Source organism: Chrysemys picta, chromosome 2 (assembly GCF_011386835.1).
Source record: "Chrysemys picta bellii isolate R12L10 chromosome 2, ASM1138683v2, whole genome shotgun sequence".
NCBI classification, from domain to species: Eukaryota; Metazoa; Chordata; order Testudines; family Emydidae; genus Chrysemys; species Chrysemys picta.
The window spans coordinates 10,516,075-10,542,647 of record NC_088792.1 but is presented as its reverse complement, the minus strand read 5'-3'; the positions used below and the strand labels follow the sequence as shown (position 1 = coordinate 10,542,647).

General features: G+C 49.1%; 1 protein-coding gene across 3 annotated transcripts in view; it reads left to right on the top strand.

Moving 5' to 3' along the window:
- The window catches only part of ZBTB47 (zinc finger and BTB domain containing 47), a 94,580-nt gene that overhangs the window by 31,030 nt on the left and 36,977 nt on the right, over positions 1-26,573 (top strand). Inside the window, exon 1 of one of the 3 annotated variants that reach the window (XM_065582616.1) lies at positions 9,900-10,279. The exons of the other annotated variants lie outside the window; for them this stretch is intronic. The gene's annotated coding sequence lies outside the window, so the exon portion shown is untranslated. Of the gene's footprint in view, positions 1-9,899; positions 10,280-26,573 lie in introns of those variants that run through there. 3 annotated transcript variants of the gene reach the window in all.

Genomic DNA, 26,573 nt, shown 5'->3' with positions numbered 1-26,573 from the left:
AGGCGGGATCCTGGGGAAGCCAGAGGGTCCTGCACCCCAACTCCGCAGTCAGACGTGACTCTTAGCCAGCCAGTAAAACAGAAGTTTATTAGATGACAGGAACACGGTCTAAAACAGAGCTTGTAGGTACAGAGAACAGGACCCCTCAGCCGAGTCCATTTTGGGGGGCAGTGAGCCAGACACCCATGTCTGCACTCACTCCACGTCCCCAGCCAGCTCCAAACTGACTCAACCTCCAGCCCCTCCTCCTCTGGGCTTCTTCCTTTCCCGGGCCAGGAGGTCACCTGATTCCTTTGTTCTCCAACACCTTTAGCTATCACCTTGCAGGGGGGAAGGGCCCCGGCCATTAGTTGCCAGGAGACAGAGTGTCAGCCATTTATGCACACTGGCCTTTATCCCACTACCTAGAGACTTAAGAAATGCATAGGGGAAACTGAGGCACCCCTACAAGATTCAGAGGAAACATTAAGAACTGTCCCACTTCGTCACACCCTGGCCTTGGCCTTCCCTGGTTGGCGCGGGGCAGCACTGAGACTTGAACTGGGGATGTGGAGGAGCACTCGATGCAGGGAGCAAAGGGGCAGCCCCCTCAGCTGGGGTTTCCTTCCCTTGGATGCCATCCTGCCATGGTCCCCTTTCCTAACCCCATGCTCCCTGCTAGCTTTTGTATTAAACAGGGGCAGGGGCAGGCCGAGTCTCCGGGAGGTGGGATCTAGCTCACACCTTGTCCCGGTGATTAACCCTGCACAGCTAATGAAGCACAAGTGAAACCACCCGCTGCTCTGTTGTGCTACACGGCTTCCTTCAGGTTTCAGGCCTCCCGCTGTGGCTGCACAGGCCCTGGATTTCGCTGTAGACACAGAGCCCTGGTCTGCCCTCAGGATCCCTTCAGACAATATTGGAAGGGCTCAGACGTAAATCCCCTCGTTTTTTTTTTTTTTCCCAGCCAACTTTTCTTCCTTTCCCTTTAAGTGCTCGGCCGCTCTGAGTGTTGGTAAACATTTACCTGAGCGAGATCTGAAGCGAAGCAGCACAGGCGTGAGAATCGGGCGCACGGTCGACCGGGGATGCCCTCGAACAAGGTTGCTCTGGAGTGCTGCCGAGGAATTCTAGCTGAAGGGAGACCGATTGGTGACGGAAGCCGACCTCTCGCTCCTTAATGAGACCCCTGGCGGTTTCGTAGGGGCACAGACACCCAGTGTGGGATTTCCACCCCATGATCTGCTTCCAAATGAAGCAAACTCACCCCCACTGTGCCCCTCCACATTCTGCTTTCCAGTTTCCCTTGCACCGGTTCGCTTGTGAACTCACGGGGACCGTCCGGTGCAAACGCAGCTCTTGCTCTGAGCAAGGGAAAGAAAGCCTTCGTGGGTAGGAAAGCTTGGGATGCTGGGAAATCCCAGCCAAGATATTCAGTCAACTGGGCTCCTGACTTGCAATCCCAGCCCCGAGGCTGGTCTCTCTCTGCCTCAGAGCATATAGTTCCTTAAGAGGAAGGAAGATCCATAGGGGAGTGTGAGCCAGGGGTGGGAACAGGGAATTCCGCAACCCTGAGTGCCAAGTGCTGACCTTGGCCATGTGGCTTTTCTTGGCCGTGCCTCTGTTTCTCCCCCATCCTCCCTGCAGACAATGCTGATGAGGCCCGACTTCTTCGCAGGGGGCGGTACTGAATCGCTGCAGTGCTGGGAAGGTGCTTGGAAGAGGGAAAGATGCTGAAGGGGTGCAAGGAGATGCTTCTTAAAACAAGTCCATGACTCTGGAGTGAGCTTTGGGGGCCTTTGACCCTCAGGCCAGGAGATTTTTTTACTACCATGGCAGCTAGTTACATGTGTCCTGCTTAGATAGGCGCTGATTTTGTTTTTGTGGTAGGTCCTAGCTGCGAGGTGTGGGCGGGAGGTGATCCAGGAGCGGGCAGGGGATTTTAACTCCTGAGTAGGATACTTTAGACTGTCTCCTCTTAATACATGCACAAAGCTTTCTGCAGCCTTGGTTGCATGAGTCACGCTTCCTGAGCGTGAAATACTGTGGAGTAAGCAGTAAAGAGCAGCAGGCCTGCAGGGGCCTGAGGTGAATCTGGGCCTAGTGGGATCCCACGCGAAGGAATTCCAGCGTGGATTTTTGCTGGCTCTCCATTCCCTCTCCGTACCTGCCTTGCTGCACCATCCCCTCTCTTTGTCTTAAGCAATCAGATTGTTCCTTCTTGTGCTGCACCAGCCAAGGACAATTCAGGGTCCCCTGTAGCTTCCTCCCACCACGCTCCTTCTCCCAACGCGGCTTGTCCAAGTGGTACTGAACGCTGAGAAACCTGCCACTTGTGACCGGAACTCCCTGTCCTTTGTACTGCTGTGCTCTTTGTGCAAGGAGGAGGGCAGTTTTGTGGTGACAGCCCTGTCCTGGGACTCAGGAACTCTGGGTTCAATTCCTAGCTCAGCCACAGACTTCCTGTGTGTTCTGGGGCAAGTCACTTAATTCCTCTGTGCCTCACTTTTCCATGTGTCAAATGAGGATAATACTACTTCCTTTGTCTTGTCGAGACTATAGCATGGACCAAATTGATCCCTGACAGCCCATTGGAAGCAGTGGGGTTATACCAGGAATGAATTTGGCCTCCAATCTTTAAAGTCTCTCTCTAACCAAACATCAGCTCCCCACATCCAGAGTTATTTGGCTGAGTGAATGACCAGGTTAACTAGCTGCCTCCTTCTGCTCATGGACTGTCCTATAATCAGATCCTAATGACCTAGTTGCTGCCTCAGTCTGCTTGAACATGTGCTTGACACAATTCTTCCTCCCAGGATGGATCTTAGACAGTTTCCTGCAAGCATTCGGTTCTCTGGGACTCAAAATTTCAGCTGTGCTGGTTAGCTCTGTTTGGTGACATAAGTCATATGCTATTGTTTCATCTTATTTCGATCTTGAGAGCTGCCAAACTGCAGAATGCTACTAGGTCAGTGCCCACGACCCATTAAATCCTTGCTCTCTTCCCTAAGGGTGTGATGAGAATTTGGTCCCATTTGTGATCGTGACTCTTAATATGTGAGGTTGACATCTGCCCCACTGAGGGTTGGGACTGAGACCACCAAGCTGGTTTCATGATGTATCATGGTGGTGGGTGCCTTGGAAAACATCAGCATGGCCACCAGGTGCTGCTGTGTTGTCTTAAATTAATGCTGGTAGTTCACTTAGAAATATTGACTGCAACTGTGCTTGTGTTCCTGTCTCTTAGGTAATTGAATGGCCCCCGTTACTTGAGCGCCTCGGTGTTTAATGTAACACCCCTGTGAGGCAGGGCAGTGTTAGTTCCCCATCTGTAAAATGGGGGTAACAAGTGACTCGCTCAAGGGCACAGGGGAAGTCTGTGGCAGAGGAAGGAACAGAACCCAGGTCTCCAGCTAGCACCCGACCCCTGGGAACATTCTTGCATTCTCAGCTGCCTCTTAGCCTTTCATGTTGTGGAGCTGTAGATCCAAAGGTTAGTAAGAGCTGGGAAGGGACCTTTGAACTCTGGGGTCTCTGGTTTTCTCCATCACATTGAAACAGCTGAAGCCAAAAGCGTCAGTGTCGCTCTCATTGCTGGTGGCAGGACAGCAAAACCTGCCCTCTGTGTAAATGAGCAAGTGGCCTCACCTCTGACTCTCCCCTCTGCTTCCTTTGGTTTGTAGCTTCTGTGTTTTGAGATCCCCTTTTCCTGGAAAGGCTTAAAAAAAAAATCATCCCATCCCTCTTACTAAGCTCTTAAAAGTTACTGAAGACCTAATGCTTTGCTTGCCTTGTTTGCCGGGTTATCCAGAGCCGGCACTGAAAGCAGCCAGCTGTGGGTGCTCTTCTCCAGGAGCTCTGAGATACCAAGGATGGAGAGCATGCTTCTAAGAGAAGGCAGGGCGATGCAGCTCTTGCGGTTGCTAGGAGATGGCGGGCCTGAGTGAAATGTGCCTCTGTGTTCCCACCTGTTTAGAGTGCACCTGTCTATAATGTGTAGGGGGAAAACAAACTGCATGATCATCGGGGATTTCAATTTGAGTGACACCTGCTGGAGATCTCCTAGTGTCAGTGCTAAAACATCCTTGGGATTTCTAAATATTATAGATGACCATTTTCTACCTCAGAAAGTGTGGCAGGCAACATGGAGGCAGAGGTGATGCGTGGGAGGGGCCTAGCGGCTAGAGCCAGACGCAGACGTCCGGAATCGGAGTCCTGGGGCAATCCGGGGTCAGGAACCAGGGGTCAGAGTCAGGAGTCGAGGCCGAGTCAGGACGGGAATTGTTGCTGGGAGGTAAGGCCAGGGTGAGGAACCAGGGATCAGACGCAGAAGACAAGACAAGCCAGAAACCGGGTAGGTATCAAAGCCAAGAGGTAGAGCCAAGCTCAGAGGTCAGAAGAGGACAAGGAAGCGGAGCCTGTAGCAGCAGCTCGCTGGGGTTCTGCCTAGTTGCACAGACAAGTCTAGGGAGGCGACAGGAAATTTAAGTAGTCTGTCTGGGCCAATCAGGAATTGAGATTGTCCTGTCACTTGGGCCTTCCTGGGGTGGCAGGTCCTGTGGTACATGAGGGTTCCAGAGGCTCATGCCCGGCTGAGTGTTTCCACTGCCAGAGCGGTGAGGTGGTGGAGACGGTCACCCCTGGGGGGAATCTGCAGACCTAGGGTCTAGATCGGCTGCTTCTTACATGGTGCTGCTTACCGAGCCCCTGTGGTGGTTCCCTTGGGAATCTGTGACCAGTGGTATCCAGCAATCGGACAGTGTCTCTAAACTGAAGGCTGTTTATTTTGCAATAGGAACAAAGAGAAAAAGACAACATCTACGCAACATCTGTCTTACCTAATTGCTGATGGTGACCTAGGCAGGCCTAACTTCTCCTGACACTCGGGGCCTGGGTGTCAGTCTGGCCCCTCTCCCCCGGCCCCTCTTCTCCCAACACCTCTTTGAACAACTGCCTCCTCTTGTGAGCGTGGTCCTTTGTAAATTGCTACCGTCCTTTTGATCTTCTGCTTCCCGGGCTGTGTCCTGACACATGCAAACCGGTTCCGTGTGTTGGCTGGAGCCAGGAAGTGGAATCTTAAAGCTAACAGTTTGGATATTAGGGTAGCAGCCGTGTTAGTCTGCATCCGCAAAAAGAACAGGAGTACTTGTGGCACCTTAGACACTAACAAATTTATTTGAGCATAAGCTTTTGTGGGCTAAAACCCACTTCATCAGATGCATAGAATGGAACATATAGTATGGAGATATATATACATACAGAACATGAAAAGGTGGAAGTTGCCATATCAACTCTAAGAGGCTAATTAATTAAGATGAGCTATTATCAGCAGGAGAAAAAAAACCTTTTGTAGTGATAATCAAGATAGCCCATTTCAGACAGTTGACAAGAGGTGGGAGGATACTGAACATGGGGAAATAGATTCAATCTGTGTAATGACTCAGCCATTCCCAGTCTCTATTGAAGCCTAAGTTAATGGTACACCTCTACCTCGATGCAACGCTGTCCTCGGGAGCCAAAAAATCTTACCGTGTTATAGGTGAAACCGCGTTCTATTGAACTTGCTTTGATCCACCGCAGTGCGCAGCCACCCCCCCACCCCCTCCGGAGCACTGCTTTACTATGTTATATCTGAATTTGTGTTATATCGGGTCGCGTTATATCGAGGTAGCGGTGTATCTAGTTTGCATATTAATTCAAGTTCAGCAGTTTCTCGTTGGAGTCTGTTTTTGAAGCTTTTCCGTTGCAAAATTGCCACCTTTAAGTCTGTTACTGAGTGACCAGAGAGGTTGAAGTGTTCTCCTACTGGTTTTTGAATGTTATGATTCCTCATGTCAGATTTGTGTCCATTTATTCTTTTGCAACCCTGAAGCGCTTTACCAAGGGGCGGGGGTGCTTATTGTAGGCCACTGTTTCCCTTCCTTTTGTTTTTCCTGATGCTGCCCTATTTAACTAAACAAACATATTCCAACAGTAAATATCTCACTAACCAGCTCAATGTACGACATATAGAGCAGCTCCAAGCCTGTCCTGCAACTCAAAGCATTTCACAGACCACTGATGGATGGTATTGCATCACCCCTGTGTGGAGATCAAAAAGCAAACACAATACTGGGCTGCATAAGGAATGGGCCGGAGAACGGTGGAAAAGTGATAATGTCATTGTATAAACCAGTGGCACGTCATCGCTTATTAAACTGGCATTGCTGGTCAGCCCATCTCCAACAAGGAAGAGGCAGGCAATGAGAATATATAGGGGTACAGAAAAATTTTTCTCTGAAGAGAAAGTGAAAATGTTGTGACTACCTCAGAAAGGGAACAGGATAAAGGTCTTTAAAATAATGAATGGTCTAGGCTACTTGTCACCCTCCCATAAGATAAGAATGAGGGGAATTCCATCTAGCCCATTATTCACTGGAATTATGAAAGCAGGGAATTTAGAATGGCTAGAAAGGCAATACTTTCTCACACAAAGTGTATTTAACATGTGGAAGTCAGAAAATGTCATATTGCCTCTATATAAATCCATGGTACACCCACATCTTGAATACTGCATGCAGATCTGGTCGCCCCATCTCAAAAAAGATATATTGGAATTTGGAAAAAGTATAGAAAAAGCCAACAAAAATGATTAAGGGTATGGAACAGCTTCCATATGAAAAGAGATTAATATGACTGGGACTTTTCAGCTTGGAAAATAGATGACTAAGAGAGGATATGAGAGGGGTCTATAAAATCATGACTGGTATAGAGAAAGTAAATAAGAAAGTGTTATTCACTCCTTCACCTAACACAAGAACTTGGGGTCACCCAATGAAATTAATAGGCAGCAGGTTTAAAACAAACAAAAGGAAGTATTCTGTCACACAATGCACAGTCAACCTGTGGAACTCTTTGCCAGAGGATGGTGTGAAGGCCAAGACTATAACAGGGTTCAAAAAAGAACTAGATACGTTCATGGAGGATAGATCCATCAGTGGCTATTAGCTAAGATGGGCAAGGATGCAAAACTATGCTCTGAAGTGTCCCTAGCCTCTGTTTGCCAGAAGATGGGAATGGGCGATGGGATGGATCACTTGATGATTACCTGTTCTTTCATTCCCTCTGAAGCACCTGGCATTGGCCACCGTCGGAAGACAGAATACTGGCTGGGCTAGATGGACCATTGGTCTGACCCAGTATGGCCATTCTCATGTTCTAATAGGCATTAGGAAGAATTTTTCCTTGTGGCAGATTATTCCATAACCACCTTCTTCAGGATTTCTTGCACCTTCCTCAGAGGCATCAAGTACTGGCCACAGTTGGGAATGGACTGCCGGTCTGATCTGGTGGAGCACTTCTTAAGTCCCAGTGATATATATTTCAGATTGGAAGTCACTTAACTTTTATGTGCCTCCATTTCTCCAGGGTCACATGTAGGTCGGTGGCAGATGCAGTGTTTTCAGCTCTCATGATATTTGGTAGGGTTCTTTTAATTTTGTTTTGGTTTTTGAAAGCCCCAGCTCCTGGAGCCATGTGAATATGTAAGAATCTCAGCTTTCATTTAAAAAAAGAAAAGTTAGTTGCTTGCCTTCATCGTTGTGGCAAAATGCCTGGAAACATGACCTAAAGGCTCAGAAAGGAGAGGACAAATGAAAAGAACCCCACGCTGATTGTTTTTTTTAAAAGGCTCGTGGATTTTTTTAAAGCCAATCTAATTTTTCAGGGCCTGACTCATGTTTTTTGAATGCTGGGGTTGACAGTACTGTAGATGGTGCATGGATTTCCTCGCCTGAGGCCGGCTATGTAGTGGAGTGGATTTTTATGTATGTGCATCATATCAGGGGAAAATAAACTGCATAAGGAAATTGTATTTCTATTAATAAAAGCCCTAGTTATAGCACAAACAACTAGAGCCGCTTGAAAAATGTTGATGGAACAGTTTTCTGCTGAAAAATGCAGCTTTTGTTGAAATCAAAGTGTTTTGCGGGAGCATGTTCATTTCTATGCCATTTTAGATGGGGGAAGAAATCAAAATGTTTTGTTTAAACTTTTATGCTGTACATATGCATAATCTGTATAATTATAACATATTAAAGCAATAGTTTCATGTAATATAAAAGTCTAAATGAAGTATTTTGATGTTCTTGAATCAATTTATTTTTAGAATTTCTGTTCGGTGGGAAATTCTGTATTTTGGCTTTTCATTCCGATTCCGAATGGATTATTCTTCCCCCACAAAAAAAGGCAGAACTTCCCGTGGAACAGGAATTCTGGTTCCCGTCCACCTTTCCTAGCAATGATATTAAGAACAGAAAGTGAAAATTCATCAGCAGCCTACCCCTGTCTTTGGCACTGTGTTAAAGCCAGAGCTGCACTAATTTTGCCAGGAGAGGCAAATTAATGGATCCTAACTATTGTATCCCCTTATTTTAACGTTTAATCCAATCATTTCATGTACCTAATGGGGGTATAATCTGGGCACCCCCTTCACAGGTGGTGTTGAAGCTTGTACCCCATTGAATAACTTCTGATGTGACTCATTAACTCCGTGTCAAGAGGTATTAATGATCTCAGCTGCCACGGTGATGAGTGCAGTAGTCTCGGCTATAAATAAATAAATATGCAAGTAATGGAGATGCAAACTAATCTCGGAGTTGTTGTTCCATGGAGTTGCTGGGACTACATGCATTAGGGTGCAGTTTTTCAAAAGGGCCCACAATTGGCCTGTCTCACTCAACTCCCATCGGATTCCCTGGGATTTTTACCACCGTGGGAGAAGTTTGAAGCCGGGTTTAGTGGTTTTGAAAATCCTGAAGTGTCAGCAGCACTTAATGTTTGCAAACCGCTTTGCAGAGATACTTGCAGCACCCCTGTGAAATGGGTAGGTATCAGTATGTCCATTTGACAGATGGAGAAAGTGAGGCACAGAGAGGGCGAGTGACATTTTCCAAGGGCAGAGAGGAAGCTGGCATTAGAGCTGGAACTATAACTCAAGAGATCCTGGTTCCCAGTCCTGTGCTCAGATCACTAAACCAGGCCTGTCTCCTTTAGGAGAATGTATCAGTTTGTGTTTAAATTTCAACTCTTCTCAGTGCTCTAAAATCTGCAATGGTTGCTTGGATTGCCTTGAAATCTGGTGTGAATCATAGAGCGGCAGGATTCTGTTAGCAATCCAACTGTAGGGCCATTTGTCTAAGGGGTTCCTGAGATACAACCCCCTGGAAAAAAAACCCAGCTTTTCTTAAAATGTATATAATGTGCCGGTCAGGTCACGCCTGGGCTTTGCTTTCTCTGCCGAGCTAGCAGGGGTAGCTTAGGTCTGTCAGTGCTGGAGGGGCAGCCCCTGCGCGGGGCAGGCTCCGATCACAAGAACACGGCAGTGATTTCAGAGCTCGCCTGTCCCCTTGGCAAAACGCTGTCTAGTGCAACCCCTGCGGCCACTGCAAGAGTGTTCCCTGCAGTGCATTGCCCATTGGTCTAGCACGATGGACGTGCTGGGGTGACTTCTGCTTCCCCGCGAGAAACTCTCCCAGGATCAAATAGGTGTCTCCGGTGGGAAACATTTCCCGATATTCAACTTTCGCTTTTTTCCCTTTTCATCCTGTCGCTCCTGGACTTTTCTCCCCGTAAGATTAAGAGGAGGCGGCTTCCTCGGGCCTCCAAGAGAAGGAAGGAAATCTGGGACTGTCTGTCCATAAAAAAAATAAAGGGCAAGAGAAACATGAGTCAGCGCCGGCTCAGCAGTTTGTCCATAAGTTCACAGGGAGGGTACGACCTTAGCTAACCCCTGGTTGGCGCCCCTCTGCTACCCGAATGCCCTGAGGTTATCCCGGATGTGCAACAATATTTGGCTTGGCGTACTCTTTCCCTCCACCCCTGTGTGTGTTTCCCGTCTCCCTCTCACGCTGCCACGCTTACATAACACGCAGGCAGCGGGGAGCTATGGATTGTTCCTCGGCCGTTGGCTAGCGTGAGCGTGGAAGGATGGTTATTGCTGGCTCTGAGCCGGGTCCCCCCTCCCCAAGGCCCTGCAGCTTGGGACTCAGAAAGCAAAAGGCGAGCAGCTGGACTGCTTCAAGGGCTTCAGGCTCCCTTCCCATCAGTTGGCTTTGGCCACGCTTCCTCTGGGTCCTAGAGACTGTCCTGTTTCCGGCTCTGACCTGCTGGGAGTTCTCCGGGTCTTAGCGCCCATGTGGTAAGGAGAGGAAGAGTCGGAGATGGTCTGGGACAGACAGTCAAAGAAGGTTGCACAGATTTGAGCGGGAGGATGGCTTGGAAGTGCTCTCACAGGTAAAAAAACGAGAGCTGCAAAGCAGAGGTAAGTGGATTTTGAGGAAGAGCCTTTGAGGGTCACCAGGTCTGTGCCCTTCCCCTCCGCCCTTCCCTTTGGATCCAGGCTTTTGTGGTTTGTTGATTATTGGCTGTCCCGGGGCATAGCGCTGCTTTTCAATCCCTTTCGGGGGACTTCCGAGGTGCTGACGCTTTGGAGATGGAAGCTGGGAGCAGGGCCGACGAGGAGGCGGGGGGAAGCCAATACAAATTACCGGGGCCTGGCGGTCTGGAAGGGGGTCCAGGGCCCGGCTTCCCCGGCTTCGTCGGCCCTGTTTAGTTGGCCCGCCCTTGCGGGGGGGGCCCAAATTTTTTTTTCACCGGGGCCTGAACCCGCTCTCCGCGGCCCTGGCTGGGAGTACTTGGCACCTTTGACAATCTGGCCTCTAGTTTTGCTGAATTGGGGTTAAATTCCCACTGATTCCAGTAGTGCAGGGTTGGGCCCTGAACTCACTGCTAGTGTGGGGGAGGGGCGGCGGGGGGGATGGGAGGGGAGAATAGGATTTAACCGAACAGTTCTGGCTGCCCATTTCGGCCTGGCTGGTGGGGAAACATTGGGTCTGTCGGTGCAGATCAGGGAATCTGGAATGTACGCCAAGCTGCCGGCGTTTTCAGAGCATTTGTTTGGTTCATGCTAGTGTGATGGACTGGGAGCACTCTGTAATAACGTGTGGGTTTGACATGTTCTATTTGTTACTGGGGTGTTTACTCCGGGCGTAGAGCAAGTGAATTCAATAGCAGGTTCGGCAGGAAATGCAGGCAGGTAGCCCAGATAACATCAACTTTGCAAACACCCATCTCCTTCGTCTTGATGCCCTGGTGCGACCATGTGGGGAGCTCGCCAGACTGGTTTTGGGTGCCCAGGCCAAGCATGGGACCTCTGGCTGGATTTGAGGAGGCCACAAGGATTTGCGAGGGGGATACAGGGGACAGGTTGTTGGAGAACAGACTGATGCCCAGTGGTCAGGGCCTGGGGTAGGATATCCCTTTAGGTGAGGTAGACATACGTGGAGGCCTTCTATTGCTTTACAGACCTTTGCTCTTATGACTTGCTTTGTTCCCGTTGTTGAGATTCAACAATACTTGGGTTTCAGGCGGTTTTCTCGGAGTCACGGTATTTACCACTAGTCACAGACTCCTGAAGGTATCAACCACAGGTGTGCAGGCCTGCTGGGTGAGCACGGTGGATCCACAGGGCGTGATAACCTGCAACACGGTCTCAGAGTGGGAGATGTAGGACTCTCACTGAGGGGCACAGAGGCACAAGGCCTCTGACTGTGGGGAGGTGCACTCAGAGGACTTGTCTACATTACCCGCTGGATCAACAGGCAGCGATCGATCCAGTGGGGGCCGATTTATCGTGTAGACACGATAAATCGACCGCTGACCACTCTCCCGTTGACTCCGGTACTCCACCAGGGCAAGAGGCGCTGGCGGAGTTGACGGGGGAGCTTCAGCTGTCGACTTACCGCAGTGAAGACACCACGGTAAGTAGATCTAAGTACGTCGACTTCAGCTACGTTATTCACATAGCTGAAGTTGCGTAACTTAGATCTATGTCTTCCCCGCCCCCCCCCCCCCCCCCCCAGTGTAGACCAGGCCAGAGAGACCAGGAAAGAGGTCAGAGGTGTAGCTAGCCGGGTAACCATGATGCCAACAGTAGGTCTGGCACCACACAAGCACAGTATTGAGAGACCGTCCCTGGCCTCAAGAGCTTGCCACTGAGGCAGGTGTGATGTTATCTGATTAAATTATGACCATGTAAATCAGCCTGTAACGATCCACCCCCACTCTCAGCCGGGGCCCCTTGTGACTTGCCATTTCTAGAGCTCACAAGAAGATAAGACCCAAGATTCTCCCAAGTGCCTAGTGATTTTTGGGTGCCCCATTTGAGATGTCTTTAAAGGGGGCTGGTTATCAGAGAGGGGTGCTAAGCACTTTCTGGAAATCAGGCCCCTTTAAGCTGTCTCATGTTGGGCCGAAATGATTAGTCCCTTGAGAAAATCTTATACGCGCTGGCATGGTGAATCTACTTGTCTTGCTGTGTATTTCCTAGTTGCTACCATGCACTGATACCGAACAGCTCCCCTCTTTGTTCTGTATTCAAGAAAAACCTCCCACTGGTTCAGTGTGTGGTCTTGAATGTGGCATTGCCTTTGATTCTTTAGCGAATCTCTGCAGGTTTCCATTAGTAAACGTACGTTGGCCCCATGTCAGGCCGATATTCAGTAACTGGGCCTTTGCACACTCTTTGTGCATCTGCTTTCATGCATGCTGCTATACGTGCATTTGCAAATTGGGAATTTGGGGAGGTCAGCTAGGCATCAGTCCAGCCTTCTGCATACCCATTTCCTTTGCAGGCTTGGGAGTGTTGGTATGCTAGTCACACGAGCAAAGCATCCTTCTCCCTCTCTAATGACTGGTCTGCGTAAGTCCTTTTGCTCAAACAGCGGAGGCTGATGTTCTTAAATCTGAGGATCTGGGTTCAAATCCTGTTGTTGGTCCAAGCATGGTCAATTACACATGCAACTTCAGGGGAAAGCAAACTCAAATAGAAATGTTTTCATGTATTTAATTTTTTAGTCAAATAATATTTTAAACTTTCGCCCTGCAGGACTGGCAGCCTAGTACAGGACATGGCTACCAATAAAACAAAACTGCTCAGTCTTGTTTCACTGTCCAGTGCACAAAGAAAACTGCCTCACTGATAAGTAAATTTTCCAGTGTGGTTCCGCTCTGAAAAGCGACCTTGTGAAAAAGGTATCAGGGGGAATCAGCATTGATTGGACCAGATTGTCAGCTCCTGTCAGTTGGCACCATGCAATGGGAATCACTGGAACTACGCTGATTTTTTGCATCAGCTGAAAATCTGGCTCATTATGTCTCTGTGACTCCAGATCAAACGTGTTTAGTTTACAAGTGAAAAAATGCTTCGTGATAGGTTTTAAATTGCCAGGCCTGCAAGATGTGAAAGTCAAGCTATGCTCTCTCGAGCACGTGCAGGTAGCAAAGATTCTGCAAGCCAAATGCTCTGTTACGCCTGGGCCGACCTGTTATTTATTTTCCAACCGCACAAAAAACGTGCTAGGCGCCTCACCGCGACAAGTGCTGTCACGGTCCCTGCCCGAAAGAGTGTGCTAACTAAATTAAACACCGCAGATAAGGATCAAAGACAGGCACACGAGTGCCGAAGTGAGACGGAGGCAGCACTGCCTAGTGGATAGGACATTGGGTCAGGACTTGGAAGACCTACATTCTGTTTCCAGCTCCGCCGCCGATTTGATGTTTAGCCTTGGGCATGACATTTTACTTCTCTGTGCCTCTATTTCTTCTATGGCTTCTTTGTCTTGTCTATTCAGATTGTGAGCTCTTTGGCGCAGGGCCTGGCTCTTACTGAGTGTATGTACCACGCCTAGCACAATGGGGCCTGGTTTCCGACGGGGGCCAGCCTCTAGGTGCTACCATCATACCAATGTTAGATAATACCAAGGATACGGCGGCAGTCAGACCACATGGTTACTGGGTCAGGCATGTGCCCACGGTGACAATTCAGTTCTTTGTTCCCTGTCCTCTCCTTCTCATAGGCTTAGCCACAGATGTGAGTTTTCAGCAGGGATCTGACTGACACAAAGGATGTGACTTGACCTGAAGGCTTGGTTGAAAGCCTTCCAGTCATAAGGGGGTGGTGTGGAAGCGGGTATGGTGACCCCTGTATGAGGCTAAGAAGAAGGGTATTGAGGCTGGCTTGGCTGGGGAAGGGAGGGAAGACTCCATGGAAGACCAGGTAGAGCTGGAGGCAGGGGCCACGTGACATAGGGCAAGGACAGGAAGAGTGAAGCTGACTGCCATGCAACGGGGAGCCAGTGCAGTGACTCCATGTTGATGGGAGGTATGCCATGGTCTCAGTGATGTGCAAGGAAGCAGCAGCATGCTGTATGAAGATAGGGTGACCAGATGTCCAGATTTTATAGGGACAGTCCCGATTTTGGGGCTTTGTCTTATATAGGTGCCTATTACCCTCTACCCCCGTCTCGATTTTTCACAAGTTGCTATCTGGTCACCCTATATGAAGACTAATGCCCCCCAGTAATAGGTAAGGAAGCAGCATGATGGATATTTTACAGATAAGGGACCTGAGGAAGGCAGGCTGAGGGCCTTACAGAGGCTCCAGCGGCATTCTGTATCGGAGCTGGGGCTGGGAGTTCCTGGATCTCCGTTTCCTGTGCTTGGATCACATCGGATCCTCTGATGGGAGGGAAGAAGAGCGAGGAACCCCTCAAAACCAAGGTATAGTAATGCAGGACTGCCACGAGCATGTCTGTTGACCAAAGCCGTCACAGCCCATCAGCCCGCCTGTGGCCCAGTGACGTCTCCAATTACGGCATTACACCGAGCGGGTGACACTCACTGATCAGAGGGGTGGCGTGCGTGGGTGATCGCTAGGGCTGCTGATTTGCCAGAAATCACAGCGCCTTCATGGAAAATTCAGTTGGAGTCACGGGGTTTGTGACTGCTCCACGAGTTCTGATAAAAAATACCCTGACAGAGGAGGAGGGGCTGACTACTTCAGCAGTGCCCTCTGCCCCGGCAACCTTAATCCCAGCCCCGTGCTGAGGGAAGAGGTGGCCCAGGGCGGGGAGGGCTGGAGAGTGAGCCTGTCCCACACTCACTCAAGGCATGGACAGCTGCAGCTCCTGTGTCCCCCCGGCTTGGGCCCGGCTCCCCACTCCGGGTGTTGTGACCCTGCACCCTTCATGGCAGAGGGGCAGCTGGGCCAAACCCGAGTGGGGCTGCGACCCTGAGTGCCAGGTCACAGCACCGGGAGTGGGGAGCCGGCCCAGCCCTGCAGTACAGGAGCCACTGCTGCGGGATGAGTCACGGACACACGCAAAAAAGTCACGGACAGATGGAAAAATCTCACTATTCGTGTCTCTCTTCCCCACCGTGACATACTTGCAGACCTAACGACAGCTCTGGTGTCCCTCAGCCCCAGACACGCAGGTCTCTAATGCACTGGGTTTACAGAGCCGCTGATCCGACCCGTCGCGGTGATACCATCACAGAAGTTGGGCTGAAGTTTTATTCAGCAGTGGTACATATGAAATACCAGGCTGCACCTAACTCCTGTTGATTTCAGTGGGAGCTAGGCGCCTAAATACCTTTTGAGGATCTGGGCCTTCTCCTCTACCTGAGACATCTTAATAACTTTCCCAACCCTGCAGAAGGAGTTAAAGACAGGGTTAGACCTTGGGATGCTCCTAGTACCTAAGAACTGTTTCCAGCGACATTAGTGAAATCTGGTGTTTCCAGTGAAGGAGTCCAGGTGCCTAGATTGGGTGATTGGTTACAGATTCTGTCCACGCCCTTGCACATGTATCCTGTTTCCAGGATTTTCATGATCCTTTCAAGGTTAGGTCGAATTGGCATCAGGAAGGTTCTGCTCAGCAAGTTTGACATAATCCAGGGGCGGGGGATGAATTTACAGATCAAGAGTTAAGAACCAAAATTATACGGTATCTTTTTTTTTTTTTTTCCCCGTAAGGCACAGTATGAAAAAAATATTACCTGTCTCTAACCACAAACGTTCATTGGCCATCCCATCGTTGCAGACAGAGTCACCTAGGCTGCTTCTGGAACAAATTTCTCCTGGGAGGAGAAAGTAATTTATTGTCTGAGGTGATTCCTTGGTTGAATCCCTCAATCCTGACTGGTCCTTGGTACATATTCATAGGGCACCAGTTGCCATGCTGTGTATTTGCTAATGAGGCGCTCATTGATTTCCACTGAGTGCAGCGAGTAATGGTTTGATATCATTATGTGTATAATATTTTTTCCCCTTTTATTTTAATATTGTTCTGGCAAAACCTGATTGCAGATTCTTTTTTGTGGTATCCAGCACTCCCTGAGGCAAACTGACCATGGAACCTGCTGTGCTGTTCTTGTTTGAAAAAACAGAATAAAAATTCTTAATCGAAAAGGAAAAAGAGGAATAGATTTGTGGTCTGGGGTTGCTGTTGGCTGCTGTTGGCCAATTGATCTGTTAGAATCCATGTGATTGCTTCCCGGATAAATAATTATAGTTCCTTTATGTACACAGAAATATTTTCTAAAGAAATGTTCTGTAGTTACATTGAAGTGGTCAAACTTAGTGTGAGCTTATGTTTTAACTAGAGCTAGTTGGAAAATCGTTTGGGGTGTTTTTCAGTGAAAAGTTGAAAGCTGAAAATTTTCAATTTGGAAATGCTTCTGCAATATCTAGTGATTTCCTTCCCCTCTCTAGGCTGAGCCACCTGGTCCGACTGCATTTCCCAGGATGTAATCCAGTCCACCCTTTTAGAGAGAAGAGGTGGTGCATCATGGGAGTCCCTGGTTGTGGTGTATCATGGGAGACGTAGTGCAGCTGGGAAGCCTGGCAAATTGAGGAAAATGGGGACATGAGGCAAACAAACTACAACCCCCATGAGTCATTAGCAACATATCCAAATAAAAATATTTTGAATTTTGGCTGCATTTTATTTAGGTTTTCAGGCTTCAATTTATTTCAAATGTATTTTTCCGGTGGAAAGCAGCCACTTTGCACAAAAACTATGTAGTTTAGTCGAAAACCCAATTTTCCATCAAAAAATGGTTTTGATCAAAAATTTTCAACCAGCTCTAGTTTTAACTTAAAAATAGCAGAGAGCATCCTTGGAGGTGGGTGAAACAGTAAAGCAGGGTATGGCCGAGCCCAGATCTCAAACACGCTCGAGCGTCTTTCCGGGCAGCACAGAATTCTGGGAAAGCCGCTCCTGTTTTCATCCTTTGCCATAACACCTCCTGCGGACGGTCCCTTGTCACTAGACTTACCGGGGATGTTGTGAGGCTTCCATGCAAACAAAGGCAGGGTCTGAGCCTGAGTTTCTGAGCCCCCGAAGCTACCCCGGACGCTGATGAGAGCTCCAAGGGTTCTAACCTTCCTGTGATCCGGACCACTTCTGCATTTCAGCACTTGGCACTATGCCCTGTGACTATAATAAACACAAATATCCCTTGGCTGAAGGATGTCCAGAGGGGCACATACCCTGTGATGCAATAGGACTGGCCAGGAGGAGCGAGGGCCTGTGGCTGTGATCTTATCTCCTCCATTTCCATGTGCTGGCGAGCTGCCGTTATGCCTCTGCTCTTTCTTGTGGCTCCTTTCATAATACATGCTGGCGGCTGCTCTCGCTTTCTGCAGGTGGCTTTAATAATTCCCTCCCGCCCCTCTGAGTGGAATGCATTAACCCCTTCCCTCCTGCCCAAATATTTAAAGTCTAACATCGGTCCCCAACAGAACAGAGTTATTAGAGTTCCTGGGAATAGCATTGCAGCTCCGGGCAAGCCATAACGTTTTGACGCTGTCAAGTCGGGCCAAGCCGGGGGGGGACTGGCCCAGCTCCCTCCAAACAAATTGCCAGCAAAGCTGTTAGCTCCAATGCAGGGGGCATGGTGATCTCAGAGGTCACTAAGTGCCAGTGAGAGATGCCAAAAAACCGCTTGCCTGGGTCCTTCCTTGCTTTGCCTTTTATTCACAGACCCAAGCCAACGCCACGCATCGGGTTCAGACCCTGATTTGGTTTTGTCTGTCCTGCAAGCTGCCTGGTTCAATTCGTTTGCAGCTAGTTGGGCTTGAGTCGGTGACACTGGATTGGGAGTGCCCCAGGACGAGGGAGGGTGAGTCGACAATAAAAGTAGTGGCACTGGTATTTTGGGATGAATTAAGCTGGGCTGCACCGGCTGTATCTCCTAACAATAAATAAGTTAAAAGTCGCCTCTCCTCTCCCATGGTTTCCATGACCTGTATGGGGGCTGGAGATTGGAATCAGTGTCTCTCCAGGTCATGGTGTGGTGGGGATTTGTGGATTGATGTTAACACTGCTCCAGTCCACGCTGTACTTGCTCTGTGGATAGCGAGCTCTTTGGTCTCTGGGGCTGTCAATCCAGGCACTGATTTTGCGTTGGCATTGCCAGAGCCCGGAGAAGTCCATTGCATAGAACACAAGTATATTCTCTCACCTGTGAAAGTGGCGGGAGGGGGCTCCAGCCGGCTTCCACTGCTTCCCCAGGGTTCTTGCTTCTCTTGAGTCAGACGTTTGGTTTATGGACCGGATGGCGGTTCCCTCGTGCCAGGGTCGCCGTGTTCCTGCCAAACTGAAAGACGAATCAAAAGCAGGAGACGGAGGCATAACAAGATCAGTGGCCAGAACACTAAGTCAGTAAATTCCAAACTAGAAACAGGACCCATTATTTTTTTTAACAGTGAGGGTCATTACCCGTTGGAACAGGTTATCGGATTATCCCTCACGTGGATGTATTCCAAATGGAGGGCAACGTCACAGAGAGCATGAAAGCGTCTGATATCCATAACGAGAAAATCTGCTGCTGAAAAGCAAAGTTTAGGTCATTGGCAAGATGCAGCTAAGATGCGTGTTGTCATCTCTGATTCTGGGATTGATTAGAGCTGCCTGGTGGGGTAAACTATGAGCATGGGGTTACGGATTTCACGTATGCAGAATTAATTTGTTAAACTTAAAACACAGCCTCCACTTTGGGGGGACGCTTGGTCCGCGGAGCTGGCCTATCGTCCCTGGTTAGCACTTCCGCCAATGATGCTTCTCTGGTGAGTGCATCCACGAGAACTGGGAATAAAATCAACTGAATGCCTAGAAAAAAGGGAGGAGGTTGACAGCATGTGGGTGTGTCAGAAAAGGAGGGAAACCAGCTGGGGAAGCAGTTAGGTGCAATTCCCGTGTTGGGCAAGAATTAGTCACGGTCAAGGAATAAGCTTGGCTGGTCCTGGATCGTTGACAGTAGAAGTCGTTGAGAAGCGAAGGCCTTTTCCAGCGAGAACTGAAGTGTGAGGTTAAGCAAATGATGGTGCAGCATCACGCTAAGAAAGGTGGTTCTAGCATGGGGCTGGAAATCAGGACTCCTGGGTTCTCTCCATAGCTTTCCTACTGACTTGCTAAGAGTCATCACCTAACATCTTGGAGTTAGTTTTTTTTCATCTGAAAGGAAAAAGAGATTACTACAGACTTGGGCCTTTCCGGTGTGTTTGGGGTCTCTTTGTTTTAAACAGGGACTCAGTGTTGTTCAATGGTATTGACCCTGCACAGCAGGGAAACCTGCACATCAGATGGGATTTTCAAGGGCCTAGAGAACAGCTGACGGGTGTTTTGTGCCTATGGGGGAAGTGTGATAGAAGTGGAGAAGTCTTTCATTATCATTGCTGCTTTTTCTGTTCGCCCATCCAACCCTGATCTTCATTCAGTCACTACCTGCTCCCAGCCAGACCCTGATCACTAATTGATCGCAGTGGTCCCAGAAAATCCCTGCCCAAATCGGACTGTAACTTCCTCCGGTGCTGGGCCTCATTGTTTGCACAGCGCCATGAACACTGACAGCACTGTACAAATAGTAACAGCGCAACTGTTCCTGGACCCAGCATTGCCAACTCCACACATTTAAAAATTGCCAGCTGGACCTCCAATAATCTTGAGGTTGTCTTTAAAAACCACGAGATTTTAAAAAAAAAAAGTAAATGTTTAGGGGTTTTAAATTTTTCTTCTGGTGTTTTAACCATTAAAGTTCAGGTTTTCGTACTTCTCTTTGCAACCAGAAGGCCTAGAGACCTGTCTTTGTTTTTAGATGAAAGCTGAGGTTCTTGGGTATTAACATGAGTCCAGGATCTGGGAACTTTGAGACTATTGTGAAACTTGCAATCAAATTTCAAGAGTTGGCAGCACCGTGGGCATCAGAAAGAATCTTTCGTTGGCCATTGATCAAGAAGAGGGAGGGAAGTATTTATTTCTAACACGCGGAGTATGAAGTGAGTCATCCCATCTCCCCTGAGTAAATGAAGCACAGTGGCACTGGAGTGAAATGTAACACTCGGAGAGCTGCTCTTTGCTGCGTTTCCCTTTGCAGAGCACAGTGTCTCCAAGGAGCATGCTGGATCCGATCTGAAACTTCCAGGTGGTGGGCTCAGACCTTGATGAGTTACCGGGGTGCTCCTGGATTTAGTGCTGGGCTCATCAAAATGGGGTGGTGCAGTAAGCCAGGAAGTCTCTGAGCCTTCTCTGTCCTCTGAAATATTCCCCCGCTGCAAATTTCAGAGCAGGTGCACTGGGAGAAAGCGCATCCAAACTCTCTGCAGCTGGAGGCTTGTTTGACGATGTTTGGCGAGATCCTCAGCTGTTGTAGCTCCATTGGCTGTGCTGACTTGCACCACCTGAGGATCTGGCCCTCATGCCCTCAGCTGGGTGGTGGGGGCTGATATGTGAGTGAATTACAGTAACCCAGAGTTGAGTAAGAGGAATGGAGGTGTGTGGTAAGCTTAGGGTCAAGTCTTGCAAGGCCAGGAGATCTCTGGGGAGGCTGGGGAGAAGGTCACGAGGAGCAAGGCAGTACTGAGATGGCTGCATCTGTGGAGGTCGACTTATATTGGCATCACTTGCTTGTTAGTTTCATCCTCACTCAACTGGAGGTTGGCTTATACGTGGGGGGACACAGGTCCATTCAGTAAGGTAGGGTCCCCCCCACATAGCATTCCAAGTGTATCCCTGGCAAGCAGTCTGCACTCTAGAGTCTAGTGAATTCCTGTTTTAGTAATGACCCAGCGCCACGCACAGAGCTGTCCAAGTAACGATCCTTTTAAAAAAAAAATACAGTTTATCATCATAGATAGATCCCCAGATCTCACCGTGGGTCTGCAGCCTGCTTGCAGCTTTGCGGGCAGAAACCAGAGCTGTCAGGCACTGTCGGTGAGACCTGTCGCTCTCCTAAAGAGCCTGCCCGTGTGCTTCTGCCTTCATAAGCTGCAGCGAGGTGGATGATGGATGCTACCTGGCTCTTTCCCTGCCCCCCCCCCCCCCCCCCCCCCACAGGGCACTAGGGTCTTTCTTTAAATCGACCCCAATATTTTCAAAACAATTTCTTAGGGCAGTTGGGCTCGGATTGTTTTTAGTTTCTGGTAGATATAATCAGACTCGGGTATTTTGCTTCCATCAATAAGGGCCTGTTGCTTCAAGCTTCCGTCACCTCTTCCCTTCCTGTTCCATGCCCGAGGCCGCTAAAGGAAAATGGGCAACAAAAGCTTTGTTCCTCTCCACTTGCTGAGAGTACTGGCCCACCACGTGGACATCCCCTAGGTCTCCTTTGTACGGATCAGAGTGGAGCCAAGCAGACATGGAATGGATCGGCCTGTTCTGCCCCCGCTTTCTGGCCCTCGCACTCAAGCTGCTCAAGAGATGATTTTTGTTCCCACCAAAAATGATGAAAAAGTTCGAGTCGTGGAGTTTAAAGCCGGAAGGGACCCCCAGATCTTCTAGCCTGACCTCCTGTAGATCACAGGCCACCACCGCCACCCAACACCTGCACACTGAACCCAGCAACCGGAATGAGACCCAAGTGTTATAGCCCACAGAAGGCTATTATGTGCCACAGGACTGAAGTGCCCGAGGCCCCGCATTAAATGAGATGTACCCAGATAATCCTGGCAGGCGACGCACATCCACACGCTGCAAAAGTGTTTCATTGAAAACCCGACAATTTTTCTGACCAAAAATCGAAATTTGTCAGATTTTTTTTTTCAACAAACACTCCCCCCCCCTCGAAAAAAAATTCCCACTGAAATTTCTGTTTTGATCAAAAAGCCATTTCTTTTGTAACCCCCTTCCTGCTCCAAACATTTCAAATGAAAAAATTCAACCTCTGCTTCAAATGTTCTTCTGTCCAATACGGAAGGCAGTGCTGCGTAGTGGATAGGCACTGGCCTAGGGAGAGAGGGGGGTTTCTGTTCCCAGCTCTTCCACTGCACTGCAGTGTAACCTTGGGCTGTTTCCTCCCCCCTCCCCGACCCCTTTACCCGTCCTTCCTATTTATGTCGGGCACTGTTTGGGGCAGGGACTGGGCCTTATTACGTGCTTTGCCGAGCATCAGGCAGGAGTACTTCTAGGCATTACGGCAATGCAAATAATAAATAGTAAAGGGCCTCAGATCAGACCCACCCAGAACAACTGTCCTTTTATTGGCATATGAGAGGGTCTCGCGCTCTGCAGGAGGCTGTGCTGGTTGTCAGTAGCAGATTTGAAGGTGATAAGGAAAAGGCATAATGAGACCCTTTGGCTGGAAGCTGACGCCTCAGACTAGAAATAAGGTGCAAATTTTTAACAGCGAGGAAAATTAACCATTACATAAGAATAAGAGCATAAGAACGGCCAATATGGGTCAGACCCATGGTTCATCTAGCCCAGGATCCTGTCTTCTGACAGTGGCCAATGCCAGGTGCCCCAGAGGGAATGAACAGAACAGGCAACCATTGGGTGATCCATCCCCTGTCATCTGGCAGTCAGAGGTTTAGGGACACCCAGAGCATGAGGTTGCGTCCCTGCACATCTTGACTAACGGCCGTTGATGGACCTATCCTCCGTGAACTGATCTAGTTCTTTTTTGAACCCAGTTACACTTTCGGCCTTCACAACATCCCCCAGCAACGCATTCTACAGGTTGACTGAGTGTGGTGTGAAGAAATACTTCCCTCTGTTTGTTTTATACCTGCTGCCTGTTAATTTCATTGGGTGACCCCTGGTTTGTGTGTTATGTGAAGGGGTAAATAACACTTCCTTATTCACTTTCTCCCCACCAGTCATTTTTCCTCTCCGTTTTTTTTTTCTGCACCTCCCCTTTCTTTCTGTTCCTTCCCCGTATATCCTCCCAAGTACATGTTAGGCCAGTGATTACCACTGAGGCGCTCACAGTCTCCCAACAGTAAATGTTTAATTGCTCATAGCTGGGCCTGCAGCCTTCTTCATGCTGCAGCAACACCAGTGACCAGGTGTCTCAGCCTCTGACAGTCTCTTTTACTCTGTGGCTTAGCCAGGGTGGCATATTTGGGTCCCTTGCTGTTTTTGTTGATTTGGGGTATACTTTTAGTTTGAACCTTTATTTGGGTGTTTTTTAAAGTTTCCATGCGGCTCGCAGGCATTTCACTCTTGTGACTGTTTCTTTTAATTTCCGCTTATTTGGCTTCCTCATTGTGATATATGATATAACTTCCCCCTTTTGAAGTTAAACGCTACTGTGCTGGGTTTCTTTGGTATTTTTCCTCCTCCAAGGATGTTAAATTTAATTACATCATGGTCACCATTGCCGAGCCGTTCTGCTGTCTTGGACCAGATCCCGTGCGCCGTTTAGGACTAAATCAAGAATTGCATCTCCCCTTGTGGGTTCAAGGACTAGGAGCTCCAAGAAGCAGTCACTCATGGTGTCTAGAAACTTTATCTCTGCATCCCATCCTGAGGTGACACATACCCACTTAGGGATAGTTGAAATCCCCCATTATTATTGGGTTTTCTGTTTTTGTAGCCTCTGTAATCACCCTGAGCATTTCACAGTCACCATCACCATCTTGGTGGTCTAGTGGTCGGAAGTATATTCCTACATGGAATTACTATCCATAGAGATTCTATGGTACAGTTTGATTCATTTGGGATTTTTACTATATTTGACTCTACGCTTTCTTTCACATATAGTGCCACTCCCCCACCAGCCTGGCCTACCCTGCCATTCCCATATATTTTGTTCCTGTATATTTTGTACCCTGATATTACTGTGTCCCACTGATTATCATCATTCCACCAAGTTTCTGTGATGCCTCTTATATCTATATGGTCATGTAAGACCAGGCACTCAAGTTCACTCATCTTAGTGTTTAGACATCTAGCATTTGTATACAAGTACTTATAAAATGTGTCCGTATTTAGTTGTCTGCCTTCATGTGATGTAATTGAATGGGATTGTTTTTCATTTGACTGTTTCTCTTCAGTTCCCACCTTTACTTTATCAACTTCGATCCTCTCCTCTTTACTCCAATACATAGTATTCTTTTAATAAATCCTCCCCAAAGAGATGTCTCTGTCCAAACCATGTGATCCTCTGCACCTGTCAGCGTTCCCTAGGGTTGCCAATTTTGGTTGGATGTATTCCTGAAGGTTTCATCACATGACACCATCTTTAATTAAAGATTAATCTTTAATTCCTGGAGACTCCAGGGCAATCTTGAGGGTTGGCAACCATCCTTTTAATTTTACATGTCAGGAATCTGTTTTGTTTTGGTTTAGGTGGCGCCCATTGTTCTGTACAGGCTCCTCCTTTCCCAAAATGTTCTCCAGTTCCTAACAAACCTAAATCCCTCCATCGTCTCTTCCACACGCTGAGACCCTGCAGTTCTGCCTAATAGGTCCTGCGCATTTCACGGGAAGCATTTCAGAGAATGCTACTATAGAAGTCCTGAACTTCACTCTCTTACCTAGCAGCCTAAATTTGGCCTCCAGGACGTCTCTCCTATCTTAGGGTTGCCAACTTTCTACTTGCACCACACTGAACACCCTTGTCCTGCCCCTCCTCCTAGGGCCCGCTCCTTCTCCAAGGCCCTGCCCTCCGCTCACTCCATCCCGCCCCCCCCCCCCCCCCCCGGTCACTCGCTCTCCCCACCCTCATTCACTCGCTCGTTTTCACCGGGCTGGCTCGGGGGGTTGGGTGCGGGAGGGGATGAGGGCTCCGGCTGTGGGTGGGAGTGGGAGCTCCGGGCTGAGGCAATGGGTTGGGTGCGGGAGGGGGTGAGGGCTCTGGCTAGAGGTGCAGGTTCTAGGGTGGGGCCAGGGATGAGGGGTTTGGGTTACAGGAGGGGGTTCCGGGCTGTGGAGCGGAGCCAAGGGTTTCATAGCATGGGAGGGGGCTCCAGGCAGAGGCAGGGGGTTGGGGTGTGGGAGGGGGTATGGGCTCCCAGAAGCAGCGGCATGTTGCCCCCCTCCCCCCCCAACTCCTACACAGAGGTGTGACCCAGGCAGCTCTGCACACTGCCCTGTCCGCAGGGGCTGCTCCCTCAGCTCCCATTGGCTGTGGAGCCAGCACTTGGGGTGGGGGCAGCATGCAGAGCCCCCTGGCTGCCCCTAGGCCTAGGAGCTGGAGGGGGGACATGCCGTTGCTTCCGGGAGCCGTGCGGAGCCACGGCAGGCAGGGAGCCTGCTTTAGCGCCGTTGCGCCGCTGACAGGACTTTTAACGGCCCGGGCATTCTGGTCGAAAACGGGACTCCTGGCAACCCTCTCCTGCCTAGATGTAGCATGACCACTGGCTCCTCTGCATCACTGCACAGAAGTCTGTCTAGATGTCTCAAGAGGGCTGCAACCTTGGCACCCAGCAGGCAATTCACCATGCGGTTCTCCCCATCATCACAAACCCAACTATCTATATTTCTAATGATCGAATCCCCCATAACTATTACCTGTCTCCTCCTAATAATGGGGGTCCCTTCCCCTGGAGGGGTATCCTCAGTGCGAGAGGATACCATGACATCACCTAGAAGGAGAGTCTCAGATATGGGATCATTTCCTCCACTCCAGCTTGATCTTCTTCCTCAAGACTTTTATCCTCCCAAACAAGGCTGTCAGTCTGGGGGTGGGACCACTCTGCTGTGTCCCAGAAAGTCTCCTCTGTGTACCTCTCTGTCTCCTTTAGCTCCTCCAGTTCAGCCACTCCGGTCTCCAGAGCCTGTACTCGGTCTCTGAGGACCATGAGTTACCTGCACCAAATGCACCCATCTGCTCACAAGGCAGGAATCGCACATGTTGCAATAAACTGGACAGCCCCCATTCTGCTGTTGGATTATTTTTACGCATGCAGAGGTCTTGTTTGTTTGTTTGTTCTTTGTTTTTTGGGGAGGGATTATTGGCCTAAATTGAGAATACGTTTGTTAGGTGTATCTGCCTCCCTCTCAGAACTCCCCTGTTTGCGGCTCCTGTTCGCTAGCCAGCCATTGGAATAACTTATCTAGGAACACTGTGGAGTCTCCATGGCTTGTGGTCTTTAAGTCAAGACGGCTGTCTCTCTACAAGAGTTGCTATAGCTCAAACGGGGCTTGATGCAGAAATCGGGTGAGGTTCTAACGCCTGTGTTATGCAGGAGGTCAGACTAGATGACCACCGTGGTCCTGTCCGGCCTTAGAACAGGGATTCTCAAACTGAGGGTCGGGACCCCTCACGGGGTCACAAGGACATTACGTGGGGGGTCGCGAGCTGTCAGCCTCCACCCCAAACCCCGCTTTGCATCTAGCATTTATAATGGTGTTATAAATTAAAAACACTTTTTGATATATTTAAGGGAGGGTCACACTCAGAGGCTTGCTATGTGAAAGGGGTCACCAGCAGAAAAGTTTGAGAACCGCTGCCTTAGACTGTATGAATCTGTTCCTAGAGTTGCGGCTTAA